Source organism: Ambystoma mexicanum, chromosome 3p, assembly GCF_040938575.1.
Source record: "Ambystoma mexicanum isolate Mex_15411 chromosome 3p, UKY_AmexF1_1, whole genome shotgun sequence".
Taxonomy (NCBI): Eukaryota; Metazoa; Chordata; class Amphibia; order Caudata; family Ambystomatidae; genus Ambystoma; species Ambystoma mexicanum.
This window is the reverse complement of record NC_090925.1, coordinates 541908172-541921084: the sequence shown is the minus strand read 5'-3', so window position 1 is coordinate 541921084 and position 12913 is coordinate 541908172.

Sequence of the window (12913 nt, the reverse complement as noted above, 5' to 3'; positions counted from 1 at the left end):
TGCCAAGATGTTCGTGAGCTGTCGCTGCTGCTGCTGCTGCATCTGTAAAACAGAGTGAGGGAATGGTCCTAGGCCATGTTTAACCCAGATGGTACCTCACTCTGTAGATGTTCTACTAAACAGAACTCAAACACAACACCTCACTTCTGCATGGCTGACGAGATATTAATTTAACTTCACATGGTACAAAGATCCAGCATGGCTCCCTGATAGTACGGCTACTCTCAGCGCTTGCACTCCCATCTCAGTTGGCTATTGTAAAATGCGCAGTTCATCAAAAGATTGTAGATGATGTAGGAAAAGGGAATGCTTTTGCTGATCAGAGAGCTAAACAGACTGCTACTGATTTCTCTTCAGACATGTATACTTCGAGGGAAGCCACAAATGCATGTACTATGGATGAGGGTATTGATTCTGTAGGGGGTATCCAAGCCGATGCCACATTAGAAGAGTCTAAGAAGTGGGCTGAGGGCTTGGGGAAACTTGATGATGATGGCTGTTGGGTGGACAGAGTTGAAGGGAAATAGCTACTTCCCAACGTGTATATTATGATGATGGTTGTTATGGCTCATGGTCCCACACATATATGTGTACGCAAAATCACAAAAATGTTGGAAAAAGTATGGGTAAATGACAAAATCTCTAAGGTAGCTGAACGCTCTGTTCAAGGCTGCATGATCTGTTTACAGCATAATGTGGGAAAGGGAACATCAACTCTGAGGGGAAGTTTTGGTCCACCTTCTGTCCCTTTTGAGGTTATACACTTTGATTTTATTGAAATTGAACGATGTGACAACCTGAAGTACGTGCTGGTTGGATTCTGTGCTTTCAGCAAATGGGTAGAGGCTTTTCCTGTTAAAGACGCTACAGCCATGACTACTGCATAGACTATGTTAAAAGAATACTTCCCAAAGTTCGGGCTACCAAGAGTCATCTGGTCGGACAATGGTCCACACTTTATCGCTGCTGTAACTCAGCACATATGCACGGGATTACAGATCGATAAACTATTCCATTCGGCCAGACATGCTCAGAGCGCCGGGCTAGTGGAAAGACACAATAGCATCATCAAAAACAAGCTTGCTAAGACGTGTGCCGGCACCAAACTAAAATGGCCGGATGCCTTACCGATCGTGTTGTTATCGATGCGTACAACCCCTCAAACTAAGACTGGGCTCTCTCCCTTTGAGGTGGTAATGGGGAGGCCTGCTAATATCTGGAACCTTCCAAAATGGCGTTCCTTGAGAAATGTTGAAAATGTACTTCTTTCAGATTACTGTAGCCAGTTGACTAAAAACTTGTATTTGATTTATCACCAGGTGTGAGAGGCTTTACCTGTACGATACGAGGGCCCCGGTCACAGCATACGACGTGGGGAGTGGGTCCTCACAAAATCCTTCGAGCAATCGTCTTGCCTTGCACCTCGTTGGCGGGGCCCCTTGCAGGTCCTACTGGTCACACAGACGGCGGTGCGAGTGGCAGGCAGGAAAAATTGGATCCACGCGATACACACCAGGAAAATTCCACACCCAGTGCCATACGATACTAACCCCCCCACCAGTACTGCAACCAACGATCCCGAAGCAGTAACCAGCATTGAAAGTGTGTCAGGGATTCTCCCTGATCCTGTGAGGTCTGGGGAAACAGCCATTCCACCCCCACACTCTCCAACCATTTTGTTTCCAGAGGCGATCCCCAATTGTGTCTCTAACCTTCCAGTGGGAAGTGACGACACGTCGTTCACGAATCAATCAGTACCAGTGATCAAAAGGTACGATCGGTGTCCAAGGAAATAGACTTATGGCATGGTTCGGCTGTACGCTCGGAGAAAAAGAAAATCATCAAGGGCTTGATTTTGGCCCGATCAATTGTTTGGGGATTCTGTTGGCTAGGGTTTGTGGAAGGATTAAGAAGACGCTCGGCCTGGAGGTTGCCAGCTAAAAACATTGGTATTTTTCATTTGAAGACTGCAATGCCTGCAACCGCTTCCGCTCATATGGAAAAGAGAAAAGACTCTGTGACCAGTTACGGAAATGAACATTTAGTTGTGTGGGCTCCGAAAACGTACTGCTGTTTTGTGATAATGTTAATTAGTTTTATAATAGTCATTGTTTTAGGCTTCGGGTATCTAGAAGAAGTACATCCGCTTGAGAATTTGTTGCCGACTGAAAATGTACCTACTGTTCCTACTCCTTTTGTGCATCTGCACACTGTATCTCCTAGGAAATCTCAGCACAGACAGAGATATCACAGCAACACATTATTACTTATCATGAATGCTACACATGCCATCTTTAATAAGCCCAACTGTTGGGTCTGTTCACATTTACTGCAACACGGGGATAAGGGGCTAGGTTGGTATATTCATCCTTTACCTTTGACAACTGCATGCTATGCTTCTCTTAGAGCACTATTCTTTGGTCGCTGGAACAATAGCTTCTCAGGGAACTTTGATGGGACTAATTTGAATCAGTTTGAGAAACGTGTTCTGACTCCCCTGGGATTCTCGCTCTTTGCAAATAGAAGTAAGCTTAATGTTGCTTCTATTAGGGCTCCTGATAGACTGTCTCGTCCTTTTCAATCTTTGATTTCTTTTAAAATGGCTCCTATAGGCAATAAGGATGCCACGCCTCATTCCTACACTGTTAACCATAGCCCTCAGTCAGTGGGCCTCATTACACGTTGTGCGGTAAAATCCGCAAATTACCGGCATGGCGCCCTTAACGTGTCCGCCCTCGCAGGAGGGCGCTAATAGCGTACCATTACGAATACGCGGACACGAGGATTGCCCCTTTCCGGTAATGCCCCTGCTGCTTTGCCGCTAAACTCCCCCAAAAGTCACTTACCGTCTTCCTCGACAGTGCAGATAGCACCTCCGCCTTGACGCAGCATGCAAATAGCAGTCACCACTAATAGCGGTGACCGTTAAATACCGGAACCGGAAAAAGCGTCATCGCACAGGAACGGGAAAGAGCACGGCGGCCATCTTTAAAAACACAATCCATTGCCATCCTCTGCCCCCTGGACCTGTTTGTGTTACCTTGCTGTCTGAGATCCATTGCAACACCGTTACCATGCCCAAGGCACTGAAAAAAACCACAGACCTCCAGCGGAAGGAAAAGTTCTCTACTGAGGAGTTACTCATGCTGACTCAGACCTTATCGGACAATGCTGCAGTGGTCTTCGCAAATGACATGCGGCGGGAGACCCTCCTTAAGAAAAAGGCTATCTGGGACGAAGTGGCAATGAAAGTGAGTGCTGTGGGCAGCAGCACGCGCACTGTACGTGAGTGCAGGAAAAGATGGGATGACCTGAGACTCCAGGTCAGAATGATCCTGGCAGAGAATCACAAGACTGCCACCGCTGGCGGATCTGGGTCACCAATCAAGTTAAAGGAGTGGGAGGAGACATGCGCCAACCTCATCAGAGTCGAATGTATTGAGGGAGTTGGGAGGATGGAGCATGGCGTGGCAGAGACTTCTGATGGAGGTAAATGCACTGATGCAAGCATGCAATGTGAATGTACAGGTCCCCACAAATGTCCGCCCTGGATCACCTCATGGATGGCCAAACATCCACACATGCATCCCACCCTGCCCATGTCAGTGCCAGACCCAAACACACACACATGCACACATCAACAGAGCCAAGTGCCACACACAACACTGCATGGATGAGCCACTGAAATGACACATCACCTGCATCCTTCACAATGAGGTTCAAACGGCCCCAACTGAATTCATGATGTAGCCTGCATTGAGTTAATTGAACCATAACCAATGACATCCCCCTTCTTGTCCACGACAGGGTCACATACAGACAGCGAGGAAGCATCCCAGGCACCCCCTGTGCAGAAGGAAAAAATGCCACAGCCCAGCGAGGACGCCCCAATGACATCAAGGGGAAAAGGCTTAAGGCTCCATTTGCAGCATTCAAAACATCGTTTGAGCGCCACTGCCAGTCCCACGCCAAACCCTACTGCCCCGCATCTGGAGGTTCACCCCCCCCCCCAATCACAGCCACCGAGGGTCCACCCTCAGCTGCAGCCAGTTCGGCAGGAGAGGCGGCAGCCATTGCCCCATTGTCTGATGTGGATGAGCCTACAGATCTCAACCTGGCCATGCACACCCCAAGCCCTGCTCGAACCCCAGAGCCATCACCCCAACACACACCTGTCTCCAACGTCACTGGTGACGAGACCATGGAGGCCTTCAGTAGCCCCCCGGAGCCTACATCTGTACACCGGCCAGCATCAGAATGCGCAGCAGCCACACCCCCACAGCCCGACACTGCCCTTGACCTGGCCAGCATCATCCAGCGGCAACAGGCTCTCACTGTGCTGGTTGGTCAGCATGTCGAGGAGGCTGCACGTCTCAGGGCGGAGCTCTGGGAGACATCCATGCACTCCAGGCTGTGTGGGGAACTCATACGCGTCCGGGAGGTGCTCACACACATTGCGGATGCATTGGACCACCAAGTCCCACCACCACCAGCACCAGGACAGTCTGCCACCTCTTCGTCCACCAGTTTGCGGCAGACAAGCCCACTCAGACACTCTGCACGCACCACCAGGCGCACCTCCAGCCAGCCCCCAAATGCTGGTCCTGCCAATGACCAATAGGGTGTGAATGTCCATTCCCCTGTGTGCATGCCTGGACGCAAACATTGTTGGAGACTCATGAGGGACAGTTGTGGGGGCTGGGGAGGAGGGTGTGATGGGACAGTTGTGGGGGGTGGGGGGAAGGGTGTGATGGGACAGTTGTGGGGTGTGGGGGGAAGGGGGTGATGGGAAAGTTGTGGGGGGTGGGGGAAGGGTGTGATGGGACAGTTGTGGGGGGTGGGGGGAAGGGTGGTGGGATGATTGGGGACTTGCACATTTTTCTGTTTCAGTTCATTAATACACTGTTGTTTGAGCAAAACACAGGCCTGGACTCCTGCATTGTGTATGTGCAATTTATTGAAGCCAAGGTCCATTGTGAGCTAGAAAACAGGCACCAGTGCATCACCAGCCATATACAGGTGACAGTACAAGTACATGGTACTCAGAAGATTTGGTTGATCAAATGCTGTCTCACAGCACGTCCCTCCTGGCCATCCCCTCTTGCATGACCTGCATCCCCTTCACCTCCATCCTCATCCCCATCATCATCCTCATCAGGTGCCTCCATTTCAATGTCAGGGGGCAGTGGCACATTCTGTCTAATACACATATTGTGCAGCATGACACATGCCATGGTGATCTTGGCCACCTAATCATGGCCATACAGGAGAGCGCCACCAGACCTGCTAATGCACCTAAACCGTGACTTCAAAAGTCCAAAAGTCTGCTCGATCACGAGGCGGGTACGGGTATGTGCACGATTGTATTCTTCTTCGTGCCTGTTCTGTGGGTTCCGTACAGGTGTGAGGAGCCACCTCTTCAGGGGATAGCAGGCATCACCTATTTGGGGGAAGGAATGGGGTCCTGTTACTTTTCAACACAAGTGTGGCCTGTTCATATCACATACTTTTACCTATCATTGGGATTCATGTACACAATCAACTGCATGAATGGAAAAGGTCTGTGTAACTGCTTTGTGCAAAGGTGAGCGCAAGCCTGCAAGTAGACATGCCCCATTGATGCCTCCAAAAGTAATTGACATGTTCAGGGTGAGGCCAGGTCATAGGTGTCCCTGTGGCCAGGCACATTTGGTACCAGACTGGTGGTGTACTGTCCTTCCAACATTGCTGTTGCCATGCTGAGAGGCATCACTTCAGTGGTGCCATGGGTTCGTGGTGCATTAGGGGGTATCCCTTCGTATGCATCGAAGGGCACAATGCATTGTTGATGTTGTGCTGTAGGAATGCTGCATGACTATGTTGACAGCATGGATGACATTTGTGTATTTCGTGGCGTGGAGTGTCGTGCAATGTGGATGAGGATTGATGTTTGATGTTACTAGAATTGGATTGTCAGCTGTGTTGTGTAGCATATACTTGCATGTCCGTTCATCTCAAGTACGTTGCTGCCCTCCCAGATGGACATTTGCATACATCTGTATGTGCATTTGGGCGACGGACTACAGGTTACACCCAGTTGGAGTATCTATCTACCCCCCCAATGCACCCCCAGTTGGAGTATCTATCTATCCCCCCCCCCCCAATTACACTGCCATGTGCTTGGCCTGCTACTCACCAAGTAGCCACAACGTTGTCCCATTTGTCGCTCCATGTAGCGGGGGATAGTTGAGTTCCGCAATACCATGGAATCATGGGTAGATCCTGGAAATCGGGCACAGCAATGTGTGATTATCTTGTTGGCGTCACATACCATTTGGACATTGATGGAGTGGAATTGCTTCCTGTTTCGGTACACTACTTCATTGTGATGTGGGACGACCAATTCCACATGTGTACAGTCGATGGTCTCAATGCAACTTGGGATGCCTGCCAGTGAATAGAAGCCAACTTTGGTGTTTGCACTCTCCTGGGCAGTCTGTGGCATGGATATGTGTTTGGGTGCATGCTTCAGGAGGGCATCTAGAACCTGGTTCAGTATGTGTGAGAATACTGGTTGGGAGATGCCATGCATCTGCCCCACTGTATGCTGGTAGGTTCCTGTGGCCAGGAAGTGGAGCACTGTCACCACCTTGAGTAGAGGGGGGATGGCAGTTCTGATGTCTATGAGGCTCACAATGTCATTGTGTATCATGTCCACGATGCTGGTGATGTTGTCCCGGTCCAGACGGTACAGGGTGTGTATCTGCTCAGGTGTTAGGTTAGATGGACTGGCTCTGATCCGGGGAATTGGTGGGTGCCTCTGTGGTATGATTAGGTGGCGTGGTGGTGCTTGCTGTGCCTGTCTAGCCCTCCTCCTGCCTCTCCTCTGTGCTGCCTGTTGTTGTAGCAGCAGTGCTGCAATCAGGTCCTCCAGGCCATGTAATGCTGCCAGTATTGGAACCATCTTGGTGTTGGAAGGGGTGTGGTGTGCTTCTTTTGAGCAGCCACAGTCTCCATTGCCTCCACCTGTGCTGATTTTGGCCACCTGTGGCAGGTGTTAACACTGCCTAGTTCTTTTAACGGGTGGGTCGCGAAAGGCGGTATTAGCGCCATGCCGGTAAGGGGTTTTGAGGGATTTACCATGCCGTTATTGCCATGTGCACTTGCCTTGTGATGGTGTGCTATTAGTGGCATGTCGTTATTTACGGGATGGCGGGTCGCGCGCACGCGGACTGACCGCTATTAGTGGCACCATACTTAGCGGTGCCGCTAATTGCGGTGAGCCGGGTCGTAATCCGCATGGGCATTTAACGTTACCGGTATTCCATTACTGGTAACGTTAAATCCCTACCGCCATCTGTGCAATGAGGCCCAGTTTCTTTCTGCATACAGAGGAATGGTACTCAGTCATTGGGTGATTTTAAAGGTTGCGCCATCGTTGCGAATCTGACTGGGGAAGACAGACCTTTGTATGTAGGCGAGCCTGTCTACTTTGTTTGCGGTAATGTAGCATTTCCATGGTTACCCAGAGATTGGCAGGGAACTTGGTATTTAGGGATCCTGTTACCTCGGGTATTCATAGCCAGTACTGTAGAGGTTTCAAAGTTTCGTCCACGGCGGGATGAGAATGGTGACACTCCAGCACAAGTTCTGGGAGACGTAGCAAAATCCTTTGTGCCATTTGAACTCTGAGGATATCAGGAGACTAGCGAGAGTACTGGAGAGAACCATCAACCGGACCACTGACATACTCTATAGTATGACTTTAGAACAGAAAGCAATAAGGTTAGTAGCACTTCAGAACAGGATGGCATTAAATGTCATCCTGGCTGAACGTGGAGGGGTATGTAAATTAGTGGGGTCCGCTTGCTATGTTTTCGTTCCAGATTCCTCCCCAACTATCTTCATGGCAATACAGAATCTGCATGTCCTAAGTTCAGAAGTGCATTTTCCCGAAGGAAACTAGGATCTTAGCGCTTGGTTCTGGGACTTCTTGCGATCTTGGGGTTGGAAGGTACTTTCAGTCTTGCTGATCATTTTGGGAATTCTGTTGTTTCTTTGTTGTTGTATATAATGGCCCTCATTACGATACTGGCGCTAAACCATGGCGCTTTTAGCACCATGGTTGGTGCCGGTATCATAACGAGTCCGCCAAAGTTCAGTGGGGAATTACACCCCATTCCAAGTTTGGCGGGGCGGTAATTCCCCATTGAACATTGGCCCTTCCCCATTGCCATTTTTGCCCCATAGGGCTCAATGGGACTGGGGAAGGCGCTAAGTACGGTACCGCAAATTGAGGTACCGTACTTAGCACCAAGGTCCCTTTGCGGGTCCCTACTTTAACGGCTGGTCTAGACCAGCTGTTCAGGTCGGGTCCCGCAAAGGGACCTCGTAGTAAGGTGCTAATGGGTTAACGGCGCCGCAGCCTTTTACGGCGCCGTTAACCCATTAGCGCCAGGGTCGTAATGAGGCCCAATGTCTTCCTGGTATATGTTCGATGCTAGGGGGATGTTGCGCACAGGCGATAGGTACATTAGGACGCAAGGTATACGCCCCAGACAAGAACTCTAATGAATATGTGTTGAAAGAAATTTTAGTAACTGATCTAATGGAAATAGACATCTCCGATGGTGATTCAGGGTAAATGGACGCTGAGACGTGGAGTCATTCGTAAAGTGATTAGAAGTAGTTTAGCGCTTAGCATAGGCCAAAAGGAGGGTTTGTCAAATGGGAAACCATATTATACCCTCTTGATCGTATGTGAATATATATGAATTGGCCTAGGCCAAATCGCTCTGCGAGGAAATCCGCGTTGCAAGGTCCTGACCTTAGATCTGTGTATGCCACCATTTTAGGTACATCCGCCATTTTAGACTCTTATTCTAAAGTCACCCTGTGTTCTAAGATGGTGGACAATGTCATTTTTGAATGTAACATGGCCGTCTTGACCTCTGTGTACAAGTTAATGTCTAAACTGCCCGAAGGCCAAATGTTAGGGTCATGTATTGAGACCTTGTCCTTCGTTGACCTGTGTATAGAGGATCACCTGCGACATCAATACTAATTCATGAACATATATCGTGTACAATACTGTTTGAGCATTTTATTTGAACACATGTTTAACTATATTGTATTAAGATATGTGCAAAGGCTCAACGGGAAATCCAAAGACACACTGATGTTATTGTAATTTGTTGGCGAATGGACTAAGGATAACTCCTAAATGTATGGATGCATAAATTAGGAATTAACTCGGCACGAACCCTAGATCCAAGATTCATTAACCTGCAAGTGGGTTGTACATCTTGTTTTGGAGTGTATAAAAGGTGCGACTATTCTGATGTACAGCCCCACTCACTGAGCACACCGAACAGGGCTGGTTTTCGTTGTGTTGTACTGAGGGCCTGATAGCTATCTGTTGCTTTGTCCTTTGAAACTGTTCAGTTGTAGAATAAAGATCTGTGTATCTTTTGAACCCACGTTTAGGGTATTTCCTTTTGGGGTACTCAGCCTCGATATCGTTTTTTGCTTTCACATCATGATCCCTGACCCCGAATTAGACCAAGTAGACAGCTTCCTTAGAGAGCTCATATGGGGAGGAGAACAGCTCGGCATTGCGTTATCTACACTTCAGAGATCGATCTCGGAGGGAGCTGTTGGTGTGCCACTCCTCCAAACTTATTATTGGGCATCCCAACTGACGGTGGTGAATGACCTGCTCCACGGGGACCGGGACCTGTCACATGTAAGAGCTGAGCTCACTGCTGTTCACGGTGTAGATCCACTTCAGCTGATATATCGACCCCTTTCCAAGCCCCCATTACAGACGACCACAGACCACATTGCTATGGTTTGGAGAAAAGCACACGCCTTTGTGGGTTGAAAGAAGAAAATATCCACTGTACAGCCCCTTTGGCACAACAGTAACTTGTCTGAATTGGGAAAGCTTGATCCATGGCCCAGTTGGGTGTAGTCTGGGATCACGAAAATTGGGGATATCCTTGTGGATGGGAGGGTAGCCTTGTTTGATGCTCTTCGACTAAAATTTCAGATTCAGCGCACTGAACAATTCCATTACATACAACTGTATCACGCACTGCAGACACATATCCTGACAGGCACTACCATACCCATACCATACCCATAGAACGTAACATACTTCCGGCATACATCCCCACTAAGTGTACTTCCATTCTGTATAATGCTATATCCTCATTTGCCACTCCTGAATTGACTAACCTTAAAACTAAATGGGAAAAGGATGTGGGTATGATACACCCGGAAGACTGGATTCAGGTGCTGATGCACCCTAGGGAGAATGCTATTTCTTCTAGACTCTGTCTGATACAGTTAAACATTTTGCACTGAATTTATTACCCCTGGACTGTGTTGCACGCTTGGAGATGGGCCTCAAACCCGAATTATCTCCAATGTGACGGAGAGGAAGGAACATTTATACATATCCTCTGGGGCTTCCCTCGGGTTCCAAAACATTTGGAGCAAATGCTGCAATGAATTGGCTAAGGTTTTGACCCGCAATGTACCTCTGGACCCGAGAGTGCTGTTATTGGGTGTACCCGATGTAAATGACATTACTAAATGGGAGGGACTATTCCTATCCACAGCAGTGGGGCTGATGAAATGAAACATTGGCCAAAAATGGGGCGCCCCAGACTCCCCGACATTAGACCAATGTGAAGCCGATATGGATACTTGTTCAATGCTGGAACACAGGATCTAAAATGCAAGAGGATGCCCTGCCAAAGCCTCCAAAATGTAGGGTAATGGGAAGAGCAGGTGACTTAGAAACTCCGGCCGCACAAGGGGAAGAAAGGGATGTGGGTCTGGATGGATTCCAGGCAATACATTGATATGTTTGTGGGAAGAATTTCTGCGATAGCGGCCATGGGTATGTTGTGTGTTCACTGATAGCCTGATATATGTTTTAATTTTGTTTTGTCTCTTTTGATTGTTGCATAAATCAATAAAAAGTGTGTTTCATAAAAAAAAGTGCTTTATTGGCATGACTCATGGGCACACAAGTATTGGCAACGCTTGCAGATGAGCTCTATCGGGTGATGATGCTGTTGAAGTCGTCCATGTATTCTTCTGCCTTTTCTTCTCTCTCTGGGAGTTCTCCAGGCAGCATTTGTGTTTGTCTTCACCCTTGAGCTTTGAGAAGCCATTGATCTTTCAGGAGGATTCTTAATAGTATGATTTCCTTGTCTTTCCATATTTGGAGCATTGTTTTGGGGTGTGGGTCTCATTTCCCAGTGTTGGCAGATACGTCTGTCTCTGCTTTCCAAGAATGCCTGTGTTATTGTCGCTAAATACATCCACCCCTGCACAGACTGTCCCCTCTGACTCTCCCCCCAGCGATTTCATTTCAGAATGAATTCTCCCCCGTATTCCAAAATAGAATCAAACGGGAGGCGGGGGGGGGGGGGGGGGGGGTGGGGGAAGAACACTTTTGCGCCCCCTGTGAAATGAATTCTCCCCCCTGCATCCTTGTTAAACAGCCAGATTTTCTATTGGTATCTGTACCAGGCCATGCGATACACCAAGCTGGAGCTTAGTCCAGTGAGCTATTTGAGGAACAGCTCTGCTTCTGTTAGAAACATGATGTATTCTGCAAAGGCAAAAACAGTCCAGCTGTGACCTCGGGTATGGTTTATATTATGTTAACATTATACTCCTGTAATTAAGAAAGAGTCCAGCGCTGAATGATGAATGTTCTTCTTCCAGCATTCATTTCATTTATTTGTTTGCATTTCTTATTGAGCATAAACCTAGCTTTGGAAAGCGTGTAAGAGAGTAATTGATACCAGTTTAGATTTTTTTAACTTAGAATTCTTTATTAATATAGCGCAAGAACACTTGTGCCAATTCAAGCACATTTTGAAATACATTTGTTCTAATAAAGGTTCACAAATACCCAGTGCGCTGAAGCCCAAGTTTGCTTTGCTTTTATAATTTTGCACATGCCACAGACCTGTTTAAATGACTGGCTGTGGTGTCATTGGCAAGTCTCCCCAGGCATTGTACTGCTGTAAAATAACAGTATACCTGCATTTTCTTGCTTGAGAGTGCCCTAAAGGCAATGCTATATTCGGTGGTAGCTGGTGAATTATCCAATTGGAGGGGCGTAAAATACTTGCCACAAACATGCAGGAGTGACTGAGCTTTGGGAGGGACCGTGAACTTCAAGGCAAGGATCATGGAGGTTCTTCCCCTGAGAAATAATGGGTGAAAATTGTGCATTTTACAGTGCACTTTAACTGAAAAATTGGTTAAACAGACAGACATTTTTTAATTGATTTTGTAGGAGGGACCCTGAACGAATCAGGGGGAGGGTCATGAGGGTTCTTCACCAGTTGTGCCTATACATTTATATATGCCAGTATTCACATATATCAACATATTCATGTTTGCTTTGTGCATAACATCTGTAACAATACTATTAGAGAACGTGTCCATGCTGGTTCTGGAAATATAGGGCAGTATTCCCATGTAAGAACATACTCCTGTTGACTTTGCCATTAAAAAGAACATGCCACAATATGAAAACATGTACAAACTGGCTGCACCAACATTTCAGTCTAGCCATGTAATAATACATCATGCTTTCTTTATCATATTGCCAAGTAGAAATGCCATGTCACAGAAATAAATAGCCAGACTGGCTGCACCAAAATGCTAATCTATCCACGTAATAACACATAATGCTTGACGTAACACAGATGACCAGTAAAACAAGCATTTGCAAAACCAATAGTTTTGACATTTGTAGTTGTTTATAACATTTAACATTTAGCCTGGAGGAAAGGAATGGAAAATGGCAGCCCATAGAGGATGACAGCATGGAAGGGAATGAAGGGCAATGCTGGGGGGTGAGAGAACCACTCTGTGGGGAGGAATAAGAAATAAATGGTAT